This window comes from Gorilla gorilla, chromosome 6 (genome assembly GCF_029281585.2).
Source record: "Gorilla gorilla gorilla isolate KB3781 chromosome 6, NHGRI_mGorGor1-v2.1_pri, whole genome shotgun sequence".
NCBI lineage: Eukaryota > Metazoa > Chordata > Mammalia > Primates > Hominidae > Gorilla > Gorilla gorilla.
The window spans coordinates 145,849,456-145,867,649 of NC_073230.2; positions in this window are offsets into that span (position 1 = coordinate 145,849,456).

Below are 18,194 nucleotides of genomic sequence, written 5' to 3' on the forward strand. Positions count from 1 at the left end.
TAAAAATATTTATAATGTACAGCATGTAGCAGAGAGAGAGACATTGAATATGAAGAGTTGTCCAGCAGGTGCCAGAGAATTTTGGGGAGGTGAGGAAATCTATGAAGTAATATGAGAAACACTGGTAGGCGACCCCCTATGGGAAGTGTCCAATCTGGACTGGACTGGTGACAGGGAACTGGGAAATAAGGTAAGCTGATTTATATTCATTTAAAATACATTTATCTAATTTAACATAAAATTGGGTAATTTCTTTCTCATCTTCTCAACCATTTATAATAGAAGAAAATGAAAATATTTTCCATGCTTTGTGGCTTTCTCTCTTTTGTGATCCTTTTTGCTTTAACTTTTTCCTCCTGCGTTGTTTCTACTTAGTGCTAAAAGAAACTCAGCCATGGTCAAAGTCAGGGACATATCATTCTGACCCCTTGTTCTCTCATGATTTGTGGCTCTCTCGCCGCTGCTGCTACAGTTCATGTGATTCCATTTTAATGTCTATCACTCTCATCTTCATTACCAGGAGAAAAAAAAATCACAAATAGCCACCTCACCCTTTCTTCTCCTGTATTTCATACCCTAGTCCTCCCAGTCCTTTATAGAGATAACAATCTTAATTTTCCCAATTACACTTTAGTACCTGAAAGGATCAAATCTAAATTCCTTAGATGGATACTTATGGATTTGCGGTATATATTTTTTCTCGCTAGTATCCTTGTCTACTGCTCCACTTTAAACCCCCAAGCTTATCCAACCTTATCTGCCACTGTTCTTTCACATTAAATTCCTGTGCCAGAGAGGCTGGTTTCCTTCCTGCCATCAGCCACTCTCTGATCTCTCCCATCTGCACTTTGGTCATAAAATAATTTTTACTTCTACATATCCAACTTATGCCCATCATTCAAAGCATACCTTATCTCCTCCCCAGTGGTAATTCCCTGTGTAATGTGGCTTTTATGAATGTCTTGTTTCTCTGAATTTTGGCAATTCTTATTACGTCTGTCATTTATTTTGTTATTTAAATGGTAGCAGAATATGGCATTACTTTAACTTTTATTTAATGAAACAGTCACATAAAGTTTCTTTATTCAACATAGGTCATTCCATTTAGGGGAAGAAGTTGCTTAACAAGTTTTATGACTTAAATTCTCCCCAGAATTTATTGAATGTACAACTCAAAGAGAACTCAAATTCTTCTAAGTTAAATAAGAAGAATTTGAGTTAAATAAAAGAATAACAAAGAATAGAATATTATTTTATTCAGGTACATTTGCAAGCTCTCTCTATTTGAAAGGTGCTCTCAATAGCCTCTGAGTTTTAGGTTTTATCACTGGAGGAGTCAATAGGGTAGTATTCTGCCTTTTGTTGTAGTTAGAGAAATAATATGATTCTTTCAATATAAAATCTCTACATATTAATTTGAAGTAATAGGTCAGTTAGAGTAAATTAATTCAAAGCAGAAATTATGCTATATTTAAGAAAGAATCATTTGTACTGTTTAAAAAATAGTACAGTATGTTTTAAGGAAAACTGTACAACATTCAGGGCTGTATGGAACTCAATTAGTCCTTAAGCCATTAAGTAAATGAAATCTTACGATGTTTCCTTGCTTCTCTGAAGTAGCAATACATTATAGCAGTCTGGCAAGGCTCTCAGCCCTCACAAATAATAGAGTCCCACATACTCAGTATTCTGCGGAACTCAGCCCTCCGCCTGACTCTCCTTAAATGTAGAAAGAAAAACTATGTTCACCATTAAAAAGGAGGCAAGGAGGAGGGGCAATAGGGAGAGGAGAGGGAAAGAGAGAGAAATAGCTTTTGCTTCTTTATTTCTGGGAGTCCTTTCCAAACCAAACTATTAGAGACACATACTCCCTTCAAATTTCACCATGGGAGCCCCCGACTTTTGCATGAAAATATAGAGTGGTGTCTTTTATACCTCTATGAAAGTTTTTCATGGAGTGCAGTAGGGTAATGAAGGTTGAGGGGAGGGATCATAAAGGGAAGTGACTTGAAGGTGTTGCAGAGCCTGGTGGGAGTCCAGGGAGTGTCTCATAGCCTGTATTCCCATCATTTATTAAAGACTGCACATGCTTCCTTCCAAGTTTCCTTTCTTTTCTTTAAAGGACATATACTTTGTAAAATATAGAGAAGGAAATGCTTTGATCCCATAGGCTGTAAAACTAATCCCAAGAACACGTAAAAGATGATGTGAAGCAGTCCAGGCGCAGTGGCTCATGCCTGTAATCCCAGCACTTTGGGAGGCCAAAGCGGGCAGATCACCCGAGGTCGGGAGTTCAAGACTAGCCTGACCAACATGGAGAAACGCTGTCTCTACTAAAAATACAAAATTAGCTGGGCGTGGTGGTGCATGCCTGTAATCCCAGCTACTCGGGAGGCTAACACAGGAGAATCGCTTGAACCCGGGAGGCAGAGGTTGCAGTGAGCAAAGATCCCACCACTGCACTCCATCCTGGGCAACAAGAGCAAAACTCCATCTCAAAAAAAAAAAAAAAAAGATCTTGGGTCGGGCGCAGTGGCTCACGCCTATAATCCCTGCACTTCGGGAGGCCCAGGCAGGTGGATCACGAGGTCAGGAGTTGGAGACCAGCCTGGCCAAGATGGTGAAACCCCATCTCTACTAAAAATACAAAAAGTAGCCGGGCACCTGTAATCCCAGCTAATCAGGAGGCTGAGGCAGGAGAATCACTTGAACCTGGGAGGCGGGGGTTGCAGTGAGCCGAGATCACCCAGATGCACCCTAACCTGGGCAACAGAGCAGGACTCCATCTTAAAAAAAAAAAAAAAAAAAGATGATATGAAGCATTTAGATATAGATATGTATATCTTTTGCTTACCATCTTTCAATAAATCATCTGCTTTATTTTTAGTATTGCCAAATGCGTTAGAGAAATGGGAGCCATAAGAATGAAATGAAGGGAAATGGGAGCATTCTGGCTTTATTCAAAGCAAGACAGACAATTGACCATGGGCATCCAAAACAGCATGGCCATAAATAAAGGTGGTTATTTTTATAGTGCTTATTTAGGGTATCCAGTGCTTTGTATATGATAGTAGAAAAGACTTATTATTAACAATGAGAAAAATGAGTTGCCAAATTTAGAGACCACTCGACATTCATGAACTTGAAAATTCTAGGCAAACTTGAAACCTCTTGTTGGCATCTGGGTTGATTTATCCTTGCCAAGAGACTGTGTGTTTCTTTTGTTTCTTTTTTCAGAAGAGTAAAACAATTCTCTCAAACAAAACTTAAATTAGTGGTTTCTTCAAGTTGTGATATATATAAACATAGACATATAACATTTGTAGAAGCTATATATATATGCATTATAGAAAATTAAGTACAGAAAGATAACACAAATCATAAACAAGAAAAAATGCACATTCAATGTTATGCATTATATCCCTCTGAATCTCTTTCTGTCCTCTCCCCTACCCTTCACCCTCCCCTCCCCTCCTCTCCTTCTCTTACTCTGAGTTAGGTGAATAACACATAAATCTATCTTTTTGTAAGCCAAAGAAAATTACACACTATATATTCATGTAAGCTGCTTTTTCAGTCAATAGTCTTCAACATTCCATTTTATTAAAATGTCCTATCTCATGATGGGTAGAGAAGAGGGCTTGGAGCAAGTGAACTGATGAAGGTAAGAAGCAGTAGTGAGAAACATGAGTTTATATATTTAGTGCATTTAACTTTAAGCATGCATTTACAAATGCACTGATAGAAACATTAAAACAGACTATTTGAAATCACATGCATTTCAGAAAGTGTTAAAGGTTCATTGACTCTAATAATTGACATATAAAAATTTTCTGATTAAGGGAGTTTTCTTTATTTTGGGTTTTCCAAATGGATCTTTAAAGGTAACTTCTAAAATTTCATAATATTTATATTTTTTAAAAAAGAGAAGGATAGTCTGGTATGTACAGAGGGGTCTATGATTTTTCCTTAACAACATTGTCTAAGCAGAAGAGGTAAATTTGGATTCTCAGATAATATATCAGAAATGTTCACACTTAGTATGATCTTAGACTGCTTCCCTGTATGCATCTTCATTCACCCGTGTATGCAACCACTACAGCTAATGATACAGAAAAAGAAACATCAGTAAATTAGCTGCTTTGCAATTGGCTTATTAATTAGTATGCTCAAACTTCTAAAGAATTCCATTCTTTCACATTAACAAAGAGTCACGGAGGGAGAGACAAATACATACACACACACACACATATGTATGGAGGGAGAAAATATATGTACACACACATATCTATGTATATATATACACACACCTTTTATTTTAAATATTTCAAATGGCTCATTTAAGATAGTTCTAGAGTTATGTAATATTTGTATATTAAGAAAGAAAAGAAAAATATTAGGTACAGAGGTGACTAATTTGGGGGCTTGACTACAGGTAATTAATTTGAGAGTCTATCACAGGAAGCAACTGAGAACAGGTAAGGGAAGGAGATAAAGCCAATCTCAGGTTTATTGAGGCTTCTACTATGGTTGCTGCGGGAACTGTGTGAAAGACTGATGAGAATGGTCCACATAAAAAAAGGATGGGAGGAGAATCAGCTGCCAATTGGCTCCCATCTGTCTTTGGTTGAGGATTACCCACCAAGAGCATTTACTGTTTGGCATTTCCAAGCCACAATTGAGCATGGGCCAATCAAGCTATTATTGGGGCATAGAAAAAAAATTTGAGGCCAGATGAGGAAAGACTTGAGACTTGTATGCCTGAGGCATGACACTGTCAGGGCAAAGTGAGTCAGAGCTGGCACAGAACTGTCTGCTCGGCCTTTGCCTGAAGTCAGAAGTAGGCACAGGGACCAAGGTAGGCATGTGAGGTGTGCTCTGCAGAACAGAGCAGAGGTCATACTTATAACATGGAACTTTTGCTGTAGAGAACTATTGGAACAGGAGAAGGATAAATCCATGTAATAGCATTGAAAAGGTCATGTTGGGAAAAATATTTTGGGATCTTTACTTAAGTACTCAGAGTATGAGTCAAAACTGCTCAAGAATTAGGAAATGTATCAACTACCTGCCATTCATTCCACAGTAAGCAAAATCATGGCTCTTCATTCAGCTTTTTTCTTTCTGTCTTTATTTCTCCCTCTCTTTCTTCTTTTTCCTTTTATTTCCTTTCTTCTCCTTCAAATAGAGTCACTTTTTTCTTACTTATTTATTTATTTATTCCACATCTATTTGTTGAGCCTCTAGTAGATGCCTGATGTCATGTTAGTGTTTGGGAGTATAGTAAAAGAGACGTAGTTCCTGTCTCCATGCATAATATATTACCTTTAGTCTTAAAGTGTTTTGCATGTTTTTTGTATTTTATTTTTAAAGCTAATGAAATTCTGGGCAATTGTCTGCCTACATAGTGATACAGAACATAGGAAAAGTCCACATGTACCCAGATGGCTTGTAAAGCATGGATTATTTCATGCTTATGGTGTAGACAGGAGCTGAAGGTCTCAAGAAGTCAAGAGCTTGTAATGAAAATTTTAGGTATCAACTTGTAGGTTATATACAAGTAATTATGATAATGGTAATAAGAGCAGTATAATCATTCCTATATGTCAGGCACTGGTATAAATGCTTTACTTACATTAACTCATTTTAAATAAAAAAAAGGTCTATATATTATTACTAGACAAACAAAATACTTTTAACACTTTTCTGCTTATTTTAAATTCTAGATTTGAGTAAACACTGTCATTGAGGAGAAAAGCAGGAAAAATAAGACAACTTTTCTACCGTTAAGTAATTTATAGTTTAGATAGGAACATGGATGGAGTGTGGCCAAGAAGTGAAGAGTGTTTCACAGGCTCCAAAGTGCAAGATGGTATTTACTGCAATCAGTGTATGCCAAAAGGACAATCTAAGAGAAGAGTCAACCTTCAAGTGGCATGCATGAAAATAGTCACACTGGCAGAGGTGAGCTAGAGAAGGGAGTGACAAAAATTAGAGGATCTTTAGGTTTGAGCACAGAGACAAAGAATTTCCACCTGATAAAAACTCTACTGTGATGATGATGATCATTTTACTATGCTTAGTTAGCATTCCGTGTAGCTCCTTTAAATTTAGCTTTTGGTGATGAGGGGAGGCATCGGTGTTTGAATGTAAAGGCTTATCACTAGAAAAGTGTAAAGGCACTTTTTGAAAGTCTGTAATTACTTTTTATGTATTTCTCGTGCCTATCATATCAAATCTGATATTATCTGTCTTGCCTTTAAAAAAGTCCACTAGTTTCCACTTCTCAGCTCAATAACCTTGATACTCCTTCATTCAAGAAGATAAAAGATCATGAGGAAGGGATATGGGAAAAGAAATTAGGGGGGGTCTATTTTATAGTTTTCACATTTTATTCTAACTGAAAAACATGACCTGGAGCTCGAATTGAAAACAGATTTAGAGAAACTGACATGGTTGCTGAATGAACATAGGTTGGGCTGCCCCTTTGGCATGACCAGCTGTGATTCCCTTCCAGTTCCTCTGCATCTGCAGTTGCTGTCTTCCAATGCACCAAATCTGCCTTCTTCACTCAGCAGTGCAAGCTTTCTGGCTGACCAAGTGTCCTGGAATGAAATCAATGTTAATGATTTCTGTGATTCTAGTTGTTTTTGCTTTATTGATGTTTCCTTCCCCCTTCAACCCACCTTCAAACTAATTTTTATTCTCTATGAAAACAATCCAAAATGATGAATTATTTTATGCTTTTGGAAGTGGTAGGATTTAATTGGGTTTCACTGGTTCAATTCAATTTCTGGCACAAGTAAGTCAAATCCTTGAACACAAACAACAGACAACAGGAGAGATGGTGAATACTGGTGCCTTAGCACCATAGAACTCTGCTGAAAGCCAGTATGTCACCCACATGTGTCTTTTCATCTTTCCCCCTTTTTTGGCAAAATATTTCCATAATTACATAGAATAATGTTAGGGTACAAAAATGTTACAAATGGAATTAATATCAAGATAACCTAATTATTTTAATTTTCTGGCTCAAATATAGAAAAATGAAATTGTATAAACCTCTTTTTAATTCACCTATAAGAAGAATGTCTATAACACTTGGTTCTTTTTTCTACTACTGATTGAGGAAGACTTAGAAGGAAATGTCAAGTATAATATTTATCTATTACTGTGTAGCAAACCACTTTAAAACCTGCTAGGTCAAAGCAACAATTTATTTGTCATGATTCTGTGTTTGATGGGACAGTTCTTATGCTGGCCTTTCTCAGGCTCATTCATGTAGCTGTACTGAGCCAGCCTCTTGCCTAGAGCTGGAGGATCCAGGATGACCTAACTCTCATGTCTGGGGCTTTTGTGATACCTATTAGCTGTGTTGTCTGTCTAGGTGGTCTTTCATCATTCATGAGCATGGTGGAATTCTTATTATTCTGAAGGTGGAGATGGAATCTGCACATATTTTTGAGGCCAATGTTGCAGAACTCACACAACCTCATATTTGCCACATTCTTTTGGTCAAACAAAGTCAAAAGTCCATCCCAGATTTAAGGGGTAGAGAATGCACTCTTTTGATTGGAAAAGTTGCAATAAACTTACCGTATCTACCACCTTGAACAAATGAAAGTTTATAGTAACATTTTATATGTCAAAATCCCATGTTAAATTTCTTGAAGGCAAGGAATATCTTTATATTTATTTTCATATTTCAAACTCAGAGTGCCAACATATAGTGGATCTCAATATCTGCCCACTGAATATTTATGTATCGGGAGAACCAGCCCCCGATATTTCAACATAGGTTCTTTTCTATTTTCCCTAAGTGTTGGCCGGTCTGAGAAATAAAGGGAAAGAGTACAAAAGAGAGAAATTTTAAAGCTGGGTGTCCGAGGGAGACATCACATGTCGGCAGGTTCCATGATGCCCCTCAAGCCACAAAACCAGCAAGGTTTTATTAGTGATTTTCAAAGGGGAAGGAGTGTATGAATAGGGCATGGGTCACAGAGATCACATGCTTCTCAAAGCAATAAAATATCACAAGGCAAATGGGGGCAGAGCAAGATCACAGGACCGGGATGAAATTAAAATTGCTAATGAAGTTCATGTCCCACTGGGCACACATTGTCATTGTTAACGTCTTATCAGGAGACAGGGATTGAGAGCAGACAAGCAGTCTGATTAAAATTTATCAGGCAGGAATTTCTTCATCCTCATAGGCCTGGGAGTGCTACAGGAGACCAGGGCTTATTTCATCCCTTATCTATAACCATATAAGACAGACATTCCTAGAGTGGCCATTTTAGAGACCTCCCCCTAGGAATGCATTCTCTCACGGCTGTTCCTTGCTGAGAAAAAGAATTCAGTGATATTTCTCCTATTCACTTTTGTAAGAAGAGAAATATAGCTCTGTTCTGCCCGGCTCCCAGGCACTCAGACCTAATGGTTATCTCCCTTGTTCCCTGAACATTGCTGTTATCCTGTTCTTTTATCAAGGTGCCCAGATTTCATATTGTTTAAACACACATGCTTTACGAACAATTTGTGAAGTTAACACAATCATCACAGGGTCCTGAGACAACATACATCCTCAGCTTATGAAGATGATGGGATTGAGAGATTAAAGTAAAGACAGGCATAGGAAATCACAAGAGTATTGATTTGGGAAGTGATAAATGTCCATGAAATCTTCACAATTTATATTCAGAGATTGCAGTAAAGACAGACATAAGACATTATAAAAGTATTAATTTGGGGAACGAATAAATGTCCATGAAATCTTCACAATTTATGTTCTTCTGCTATGGCTTCAGCCGGTCCCTCCATTCGGGGTCCCTGACTTCCCGCAACATTATGGACTATGGATTTGGAAAATATCATAAAATAATAAAAACAATTCCTTATACTTGCCTTATAGTGTATATTTTTAATGGTTGTTTATGTGAGTCATTTGTAGTATGAGCTTAATTGGGGAACACCTGGAAGAGTTTAATTTCAAGTCTCTTTTAAGGGGGACAGAGTTAGTTTGAAAAATAGAGCTTGAGGCATTTTAGACTGGTAGCACAACATGTATAAAAATCAGAAAAGGTGAGAAGACAAGTTATATGTGGAGGACAGTCAGCATATTCTTGATACAATACAATTCTTAGTGTAATAACTTTGTACTAGCAAAGTTACTTTTATTTACTTTTATTAAGTCTAATTAAATTGAATTTAGTGCCCTGTCTAAAAATTTAGTATAAGCTATTGATGGGGAGTTCCCTTTCCAATTGTTAATCATACAAAGGTCTTGGCATCTTATTTTGAACAAAATATTCCAGAAGGTTCCTTCATATTCAGTCCATATTGGTGGCCAGTGAGCAATACATTTTATAAGGTTGCATGGACATTATATTCTGCTGACTTTCTGATGGGTTACATAAAAATTTCTAGGCCTAGAAATACCAGAGCTTAGAGACCTGTCTATCCATATGCACCCTGAAGTCACCACCACTGAGACCTGTCGACCTTTACGGGAACTGGCATGGTGCAGAATCCACATCAAGCTGGAAGTGTATGTCCTTTTCTCAAAGTCACTTGGCTTTCGATTTTCCCTTCTGCACATCTAACATAAAAGTTACATAGTTTTCAGGCTTTTACCAAAACCACTAGAAATTTTTTTTTAATACATTCTACCTCCTGCCCTCCAACACACATAAAATAAGGAAGATAATGACCTGGCCATCTGTTTATTGGTGGTAGGAGTAAGGGCCATGCAGGGAAAAGAGATATTATTTAATATTTTAATGATTTATCTTCTCTTTGCTGCCCTGATCAGTTAGATTTTTAGAATCTTCTGTAAGGTTCTTGTGGTAAACTCTAACAGATTTTTCCCTGGCTTTAGCATTTTGATAAAATCATTCCAACACAATGGACATAGTAAGAACAAAAGGAGTCCCTGAGATGGCTAGCATCATAGGTGATTTCCAACAGGACTTCAAACCCTGAAAATTATATATAAATATATGTGTGTTTGAATTTCTTCTGGAGGTAGGGCTATAGCTTTAAAATTTTCTTATAGGACTTTTTTACTTCCAGAAGTTTCACATTGGACCACTAACTTATAGCTAGTCCAAATGAGCATATCTGTTAATACAAGTAAAAATGCTCATGTAGGGGCAGCATTTTTTTAAAGTAAATCTTATGGAGTTTTTCTTTTTATCTTGTTATCTCTTATGATAGGACTGAATCAACCCCCCTGTAACTGGCTCTTCTTGCTTCCATACACTCTGTTTATCCATTACCCTCTGATTTCTTCCTGACAACTGTCCTGTGTTCTATAATTATAGGGTCTTATTATCAACTGGTTGATAAATTAATGTAAAGACCAAGACAGTAAGAAAAGGGACCTGCATCACCACCTACTTGCTGTGTGCTCCCAGGGGATTTTCTTAACCTCTCTGTGCCTTCTTTTTCTCTTATACATAATGAGGTTAATGGCTAGTGTCTCTCTCACAGGCTGGTTACGAGAATGAATTCAATTAATACGTGTAAAGCTCTTGTAATAGGACCTGGCACAAAGTAAGCACCATGTATGTGGCAGTTATTATTTATATCCTAGGAATATTTGTATTTTAACAATTGACAAATAAAAATGTAAGTATTTTTAAAGCTCCCAAATTATTAACCAGAAAGTGGAATTAATGTTTAGGACATCAGGTCTTGTTCAGTGTCCTCAAATCTCATCATCTGCTTTTGTACATTTTCTGTGAGACCATCTAGAATAGGAGCAATATCTTAGCCTTTCTATCTTTATGAATTATGTGGTGCAAGTAAGCTGAGAGCACATAGTGGTATGGTGAGTGAACTATAGCATTACAATGAAGAGAATCTAACTCAGCTCAGGTTATTCATATTCTTTAGGTTTCAACTTCAATATCAATACTTTGAAAAGGCTTCCTTGGCCTCCATGTTTTGTTAGTTGTCCCATTAGAAAAGTCCTAGAACATAACTATTTAATATCTGATTTTCCCATAGAGAATAAGCTTCGTGGCCAGAGTGGAGGGAGCTATCTCTGCCATGTCCAGTCTAGCATCCAGCAGAGTGGTCTTTATATGTCACGTGTTCTATCACTACTTGTTAAACAATAGATAATACCTACGTGTTGCAGTGAGTGACTACTTCAGCTTTGTTACAACTTACTTCATAAGGTTGCTGGAAGAATTTATTTGAATTATGTATATAAAGTGTCTATTATGGTAGCTGGAACAGGGAATTCTTGACCTATGAGAGCTTTTTATGAATTGTCACTTGGAGAATCTGTTTTCTTTAGACTGAGTTCTCAAAATTTCCTTTTTCCCATTTCTGTTTGTTCTCATTTCCAAACCTGCAAACTTTGTATCTCCTTTCTGAAATTATGCATTAAAGTAGTCTGATCAGTTTTGCCCTCAAAACCTTCTGACATCAGAGATTGAGACCATCCTGGCTAACATGGTGAAACTCCGTCTCTACTAAAAATACAAAAAATTAGCCAGGCAGGGTGGCAGGTGCCTGTAGTCCCAGCTACTCGGGAGGCTGAGGCAGGAGAATGGTATGAACCCGGGAGGCAGAGCTTGCAGTGAGCAGAGATCGCACCACTGCACTCCAGCCTGGGTGACAGAGCAAGACTCTGTCTCAAAAAAAAAAAGAAAAAAGAAAAAAGAAAATCTTCTGACATCTGAAAGAGAAACAGGTATGATAGTTGCCCTTTGTCCTCAACCAAATGAAGAAAAACAATCATAACAATGATATTGGGAAATTACTTTTATCAAAGTCTCAGTAATCAGTTATCCTCTAGGGTGGGTCATGTCAGGATTTTCATAAAGATGTCAAAGACAACAGGAAAGAGAATTATAAAAACTTCAGCCATTTGGTAACAAAGGACAAAGGAGATGACACTTGCCAGTTTACTTCAATAAACCTGCTGGATAATTGCACAAAAACCAGAGAAAACATTAACTTTTTTAAAGTTATGTTCAATTTATTCCTTTTGTTTCCTTTCTTTGCTGAAGGAAATGAATAAATATGAATATAAGAAATAAGGGCCAGGCACAGTGGCTCATGCCTATAATCCCAGCAGTTTGGGAGGCCGAGACAGGTGGATCACCTGAGGTCAGGAGTTTGAGACCAGCCTGGCCAACATGGTAAAACCCCATCTCTACTAAAAATGCAAAAATTAGCTGGGCGTGATGGCAGGTGCCTGTAATCCCAGCTACTCAGGAGGCTGAGGTAGGAGAACTGCTTGAACTCAGGAGATGGAGGTTGCAGTGAGCCGAGATCATGCTACTGCACTCCAGCCTGGGTGACAGAGCAAGACTCTGTCAAAAAAAAAAAAAAAAAAAGAAAGAAAAGGAGAAAGAAAGAGTGAAAGAAGGAAAGAAAGAGAGAAAAAGAGACTAAGAAAGAATTGGAGGAAAGCTTTTCAAGACTTTTTGTCAGTTTCTCATTTCTATGTTGCCCAGAATGTCTTTTCTCATTTTCTCCTACTATTTTTGTGGCAATTATCTGTGTATCCCATATTAAATCTCTAATTCACTTTATGATTGCAGGTGCTTTTCTTCTCTGCCTGATAATTTTCACAGGGGCCAAAAGATTGGCATCCAGGACATTAATGGTCCTCATTATAAAACTCATCTTTGCCTCCTCTCCACAAGACATCAGATAGGACTATTTCAGGATAACATTTATGGACAAGCATTCACTGATCACTATAGTTGGAAACCTAATTGTATCCCTCATTTATTTGGGCTTCAATATCATTAATTTATATTTCACACCCATAAGTGCTTATAATTGTCAATAAACTGCCAAAAAATGACAAGTGCCGTAGGTGCTCTGAGAGCTGGAAATTCAGAGGTGAAACAGATTATGACGTGAAAAACTCAAGAGAATAGAAACCAGGTTCTCATTAAAAGAATTTCTTTAAAACACTTCTAGTGAATGCCATCTGGCCTGGTGATATTTTTTATTTAATTTGCCCAATAGCTGAAGAACATTCTGTGAATTTAGCACTATTGGACTGCTATCTCTGACCTCAAGTTCAAAAGACATTTTGGCAACAGGATATTCCATGTTATTACCTTCAGTACCCACAAAGGTAAAAATTTCATTTGGTCCCTCTGATTTCAATCTTGTTTTTAATCTCTGTGGAATGCTTTAAAAATGTGTGTATGTGTGTGTGTCTGTGTGTGTGTGTGTGTGTCGGTGTCTGTGTCTGTGTGTGTGTGTACTTTTTTATCTTTTTTTTGTAATAGCCATCCTAAATATTAAATATCCAAAACGCTATGAGGAGATAGCTCTGTGATTTTTTTCTTTTACTTTAAGTTCCTGGATACATGTGCAGAATGCACAGGTTTGTTACGTAGGTAAATGTGTGCCATGGTGGTTTGCTGCACCTATCAACCCATCACCTAGGTATTAAGTTCTGCATTCATTAGCTATTTGTCTTAATGCTCTCCGTTCCCTAGCAACCCCCACCCACCACGACAGGCCCCGTGTGTGTTGTTCCCCTCTCTGTGTCCATGTGTTTCATTGTTTAGCTCCCACTTATCAGTGAGAACTCTTTGTAGTTTTGATTGGCATTTCACTGATGATTAGTGATGATGAGCACCTTTTTACATGCCTATTTATTGGCCATTTGTATGTCTTCTTTGGAGAACTATGTATTCTATTCAAGTCCTTTGCCTATTTTTAATCAGGTTATTTGCTTTTTGCTATTGTTGTTCTTTTGTATTCTTTTTTTGCTATTGAATTGTAGACATTTCTTTAAGAAATTTTTTTTGATATTTAACATTTTGGATATTAACTCATTGTCAGATATATGGTTTGCAAATATTTTCTCTTATTTCATAATTTGCCTTTTCATTCTGTTGATTGTTTCATTTTTTGTACAGAAGGTTTTCAGTTTCATGTACTTCCACTTGCCAGTTGGAAAGAGTATGGTAGTTCCTTAAAAAATTAAAGAACTACTATGTGATAAAATCAGTCACAGATGGACAAATACTACATTATTCCAGTTATATGAGTAATCTAAAATAGTCAAACTTACAGAAGCAGAGATAGAATGGTGGGTGGTAGGGGCTGGGGAAAAGGGAGAATGGGGAGTTGCTGTTTAATTAATGGCTATAAAGTTTAAGTTTTACATGATGAATAAGTTCTAGAGATGTGTTGTACAACACTGTGCCTATAGTTAACAATACTGTATGTAAACTTCAAAATTGTTAAGAGAGTTGATCTAACATTATATGTTCTTGCTGTAAAATGTGAATAGAGGTTCTTCTTCAAAGAGAGTTTCCTCCCCATCTAATTAAGAACAAATAGTAACTTCTCTTAGAAACAAAATTTATGAAACACCTGGGCTAACATTCTTAAATATCTGCTAACCGTAATAAAAAAAATCAATATACTTTGTGTTCTTAACTCCCACAATTTAGCGTAAATATTTGCCATGGCATGCTTATGCTGGTCCAAGCAAGCATTAGGTCAGAGCCTGTTCCTCTTCTTTATTTGGAGGTGTTTTTACCTACCTTGGCATTCCACAAGTTACTTCCTCCTTCCTTTGTTCTCCTCTGCCTTTGCCTCTTTTGAAAAGTTCTAAGTTGCTAGTCAATCAGGACAAATACAGAATATGAGGTCCCGTTCCAGCCAATGGAAACCAGACACAGCAGTAGGGTGGACGCATCAAGTTATAAATGACCCTGTCTCCTTTGTTCAATGTATTCTTGTGGCAAAACTGATGGCAAGTGTACCCTTTCTGCAGAAAGTAAAAAAGTGGCCTTGCTGAGAAAATTAAATTTATGTTCAAGTGCTATTTCTTTATGACACTGGGGAACAAGCATTTCTAACATTGCCAAAGTTAATAAGGAAAAGAGAAGAACAAAGAGTCAGGAGAAAACTCTTGGAGGTGATGGATATGTTTATTACCTTGATTGTGGTGATAGTTTCATGGTTGTACACATACATCAAAAGTCACCAAATTGTATATTTTGAATATATGCACTTTTTCTATATCAATTATACTGCAATAAAACTGTTAAAATATATACTGTATATACTTTTTATATTCACATATAATAAATTTGCCTATGTGTTTCTACAGTTCTGTGAATTTTAACACATGTATCAATTTGCATAACTGTCACTACAATCAGAATACAGGACAATTCCATCATCTTAAAAGACTCCCTTTGTTCTCCTTTTGTAGTCATAATCTCCTATTCCCCCTGAATCTGACAACTGCTGGTCTGATCTGTATAGAGTATAAGCTTTTGGAAAGAAGACATTTCAATCAGCAAAATGCCATTGAGATTCATCCAAGATGTGGCATGTATCAATAGTTCATTGTTTCTTATTGCTGAATAGTATTCCACTGTATGAATGTACTATGATTTATCTATTCTCCCATAGAAGGCCATTTGGGCTGCTATACACTTTTGTGTACAGTTACGTGAATATAACTTTTTTATTTATCAAATGTGAATATGTAAGAGTGAGAGTGAGATTGTTGGGTCGCATGGTAAGTGGATATTTAACTTTATAAGAAACTGCCGGCCTGGCACAGTGGCTCACGCCTGCAATCCCAGCACTTTGGGAGGCAGAGGCGGGCGGATCACGAGGTCAGGAGATCAACACCATCCTGGCTAATGCGGTGAAACCCCGTCTCTACTAAAAATACAAAAAATTAGCCAGGCATGGTGGCAGGCGCCTGTAGTCCCTGCTACTTGGGAGGCTGAGGCAGGAGAATGGTATGAACCCGGGAGGCAGAGCTTGCAGTGAGCAGAGATCGCACCACTGCACTCCAGCCTGGGAGACAGAGCGAGACTCCGTCTGAAAAAAAAAAAAAAAAAAAAAAAGAAGAAGAAAGAAACTGCCAAACTGGTTTCCAGAATGGCTAACTCATTTTTCATTCCCTCTCATAATATATGAGAGTTCTAGTTGCTCCTCTTCATTGATAGCACTTGATACTGCAAGTATATTTTATTTTAGCCATTTCACAAAGCTTGATGGCTCTATCTCATGGCAGTTTTAACTTCCATTTCCCTTTGTATAATTTTCAGAGATTTCTCTGGGTACTTTAATTCACACAATTAACTTTAGTGATGTTTTCCCCACTTGAAGTAGAACCTTACCACCGTATAAATCCACTTACCCATCCTCCGTTATGTTGTAGTTGTCTTATACATTATATCCCCACACATTGAAAACCTTATCAGACATTGTTATAATTTTTGCTTCCAACTGTCCAAATATATTTTATAAAACAAAATAAGAGAATATTCTATTATATTTATTCTGATTTCACCATTTCTGTTGTTCTTCCTCTATTCCCAATGTTCCAAGTTTTCTTTTGGTATCATTTCTCTTACGTCTTAAAAACTTCTTTACAATTCTATTATAATAAGTCTGCTATCCAGAAATCCTTTTAGTTTTCCTTAATCTGAAAATCAGGAATTTCATTCCTGAAGGATATTTCCGCTGGATATAGAAGTCTGCATTAGACTTATTTTCATCCAATATTTCGGAAATTTTGTTACACATTTTTCTGGCCTCATAATTTTTGATAAGACATCCACAGTCATTTGATTCATCATTGCACTGTAAGTATGCATCATTTTTCCCTGGTTACTTTTAAGATTTTTTGTTTATCTTTAGTTTTAAGCAATCTAATTATGATATTATTGATATCGATTTCTTTGGGTTTATCTGTTTTGCAATTCGCTGGGCTTCTTGAATATGTAGGTTAATGTCTTTTGCCAAATTTCGGAAGTTTTCAACCCTTATGTTTTTCAAAATATTTTTTGCACTACATTTTTTTTCTTCTTTCTGGGCACAGATGGCATGGAGATTAGACATTTTGGTATTTGTTCACTTGTCCTTTATCCTGTATTTAACTTTTTTTCATCTTTTTATTTTCCATTATTTATATTGGATAACTTCTACTGATCTATCTTCAAATTCAGTGACTTTTCTATCTTCCTCAATCTTCTATCAAGCCCATCCAGTAAGAGTATTTTTTGCTTGTTTGTTTGTTTCTGGTTATAATATTTTTCAGTTCTGAACTTTCCATGTGGCTCTCCCTTAGATAAAGGATGATTCCTCTGTGTCATCTCAATGTTGAAGTTTAACAGTTCTTTTCTCATGCAAGTTGAAATTTCCTTTGTTCTTCAGAAGCCAAGTAATTTTTGGATTGTATCATAACCATTTTGAATGTTTCGTTATAAGATTCTGTGTTTCACTTTATCTCTGTAGAGATTACTAATTATATTTTTAAGAAGACAATCATCCTGTCCGGGTGCAGCCTGCAAGTCCTGATCTACCTTCTATGGGTTGTGATTCCAATGTCAGCTCAGCTTTCAAAGCCTTTGAAGGGCTACTGAGATCTATGCCATGTGTGCATCACCCAGTGGTCAATGTAGGACTCAAATGTGGTCTATTCCATAGTTCAGTTATCAAAGCCTATGCACGCTGTTTAGGGTCCTATTCATTTATGCTCAGTTTTGGGATAAGCCCAAAACTTTATAAGGGACTTTGTGAAGTCACATTCTCCTTTTTCTCCGTGATTACCTCAGTACTCCCTTTAAACTTCTCCATCAAATAAGCTACAGTTTTATATATTCTGCTGTGCTGTGTAATTTCTTGGACTACACCTGTGTTTGAAGTTAAGAGGCAGGAGGACAGAGAGACAGAAAAGTAACAAGAGTTCCCCTTCCACTTGGGGCTATGGCTCCTTTAATAGGAAAGTCCCCTCAGTTTTAGGCTTCTGTCATAGAATTGTTTGGGGGCTTATATGTAAGAAAACACAGGAAAAAGAAGAAAAAATGGAAAATTTTCTCCATTTCATCTGCATGTAAGAAGACCCTTCTCCTTATTCTTGAGCCTGAACTAGAAGGCTTTTCCTGAAGCTCTCTCTGTCTGCTCTGATGCCACTGAAGAATTTCAGTCTGAATTGAGTTCAGTCAGGGGGTAATGGAGGAAAATCATGGTAAACTTACCACCCATCCAGTGAGCTCTTCTTACCTATCCATCTGCTACTATTTTTAATAGACAATTTTTTTAGAACAGTTCTACATTTACAGAAAAACTGATCAGAGAGTACAGGGAGTTTCTATATCCTCCTTTTATCTCACATGCAGTTTCTCATATTATTAACTTTTTACGTTAGTATGGTACATTGGTGACAATTA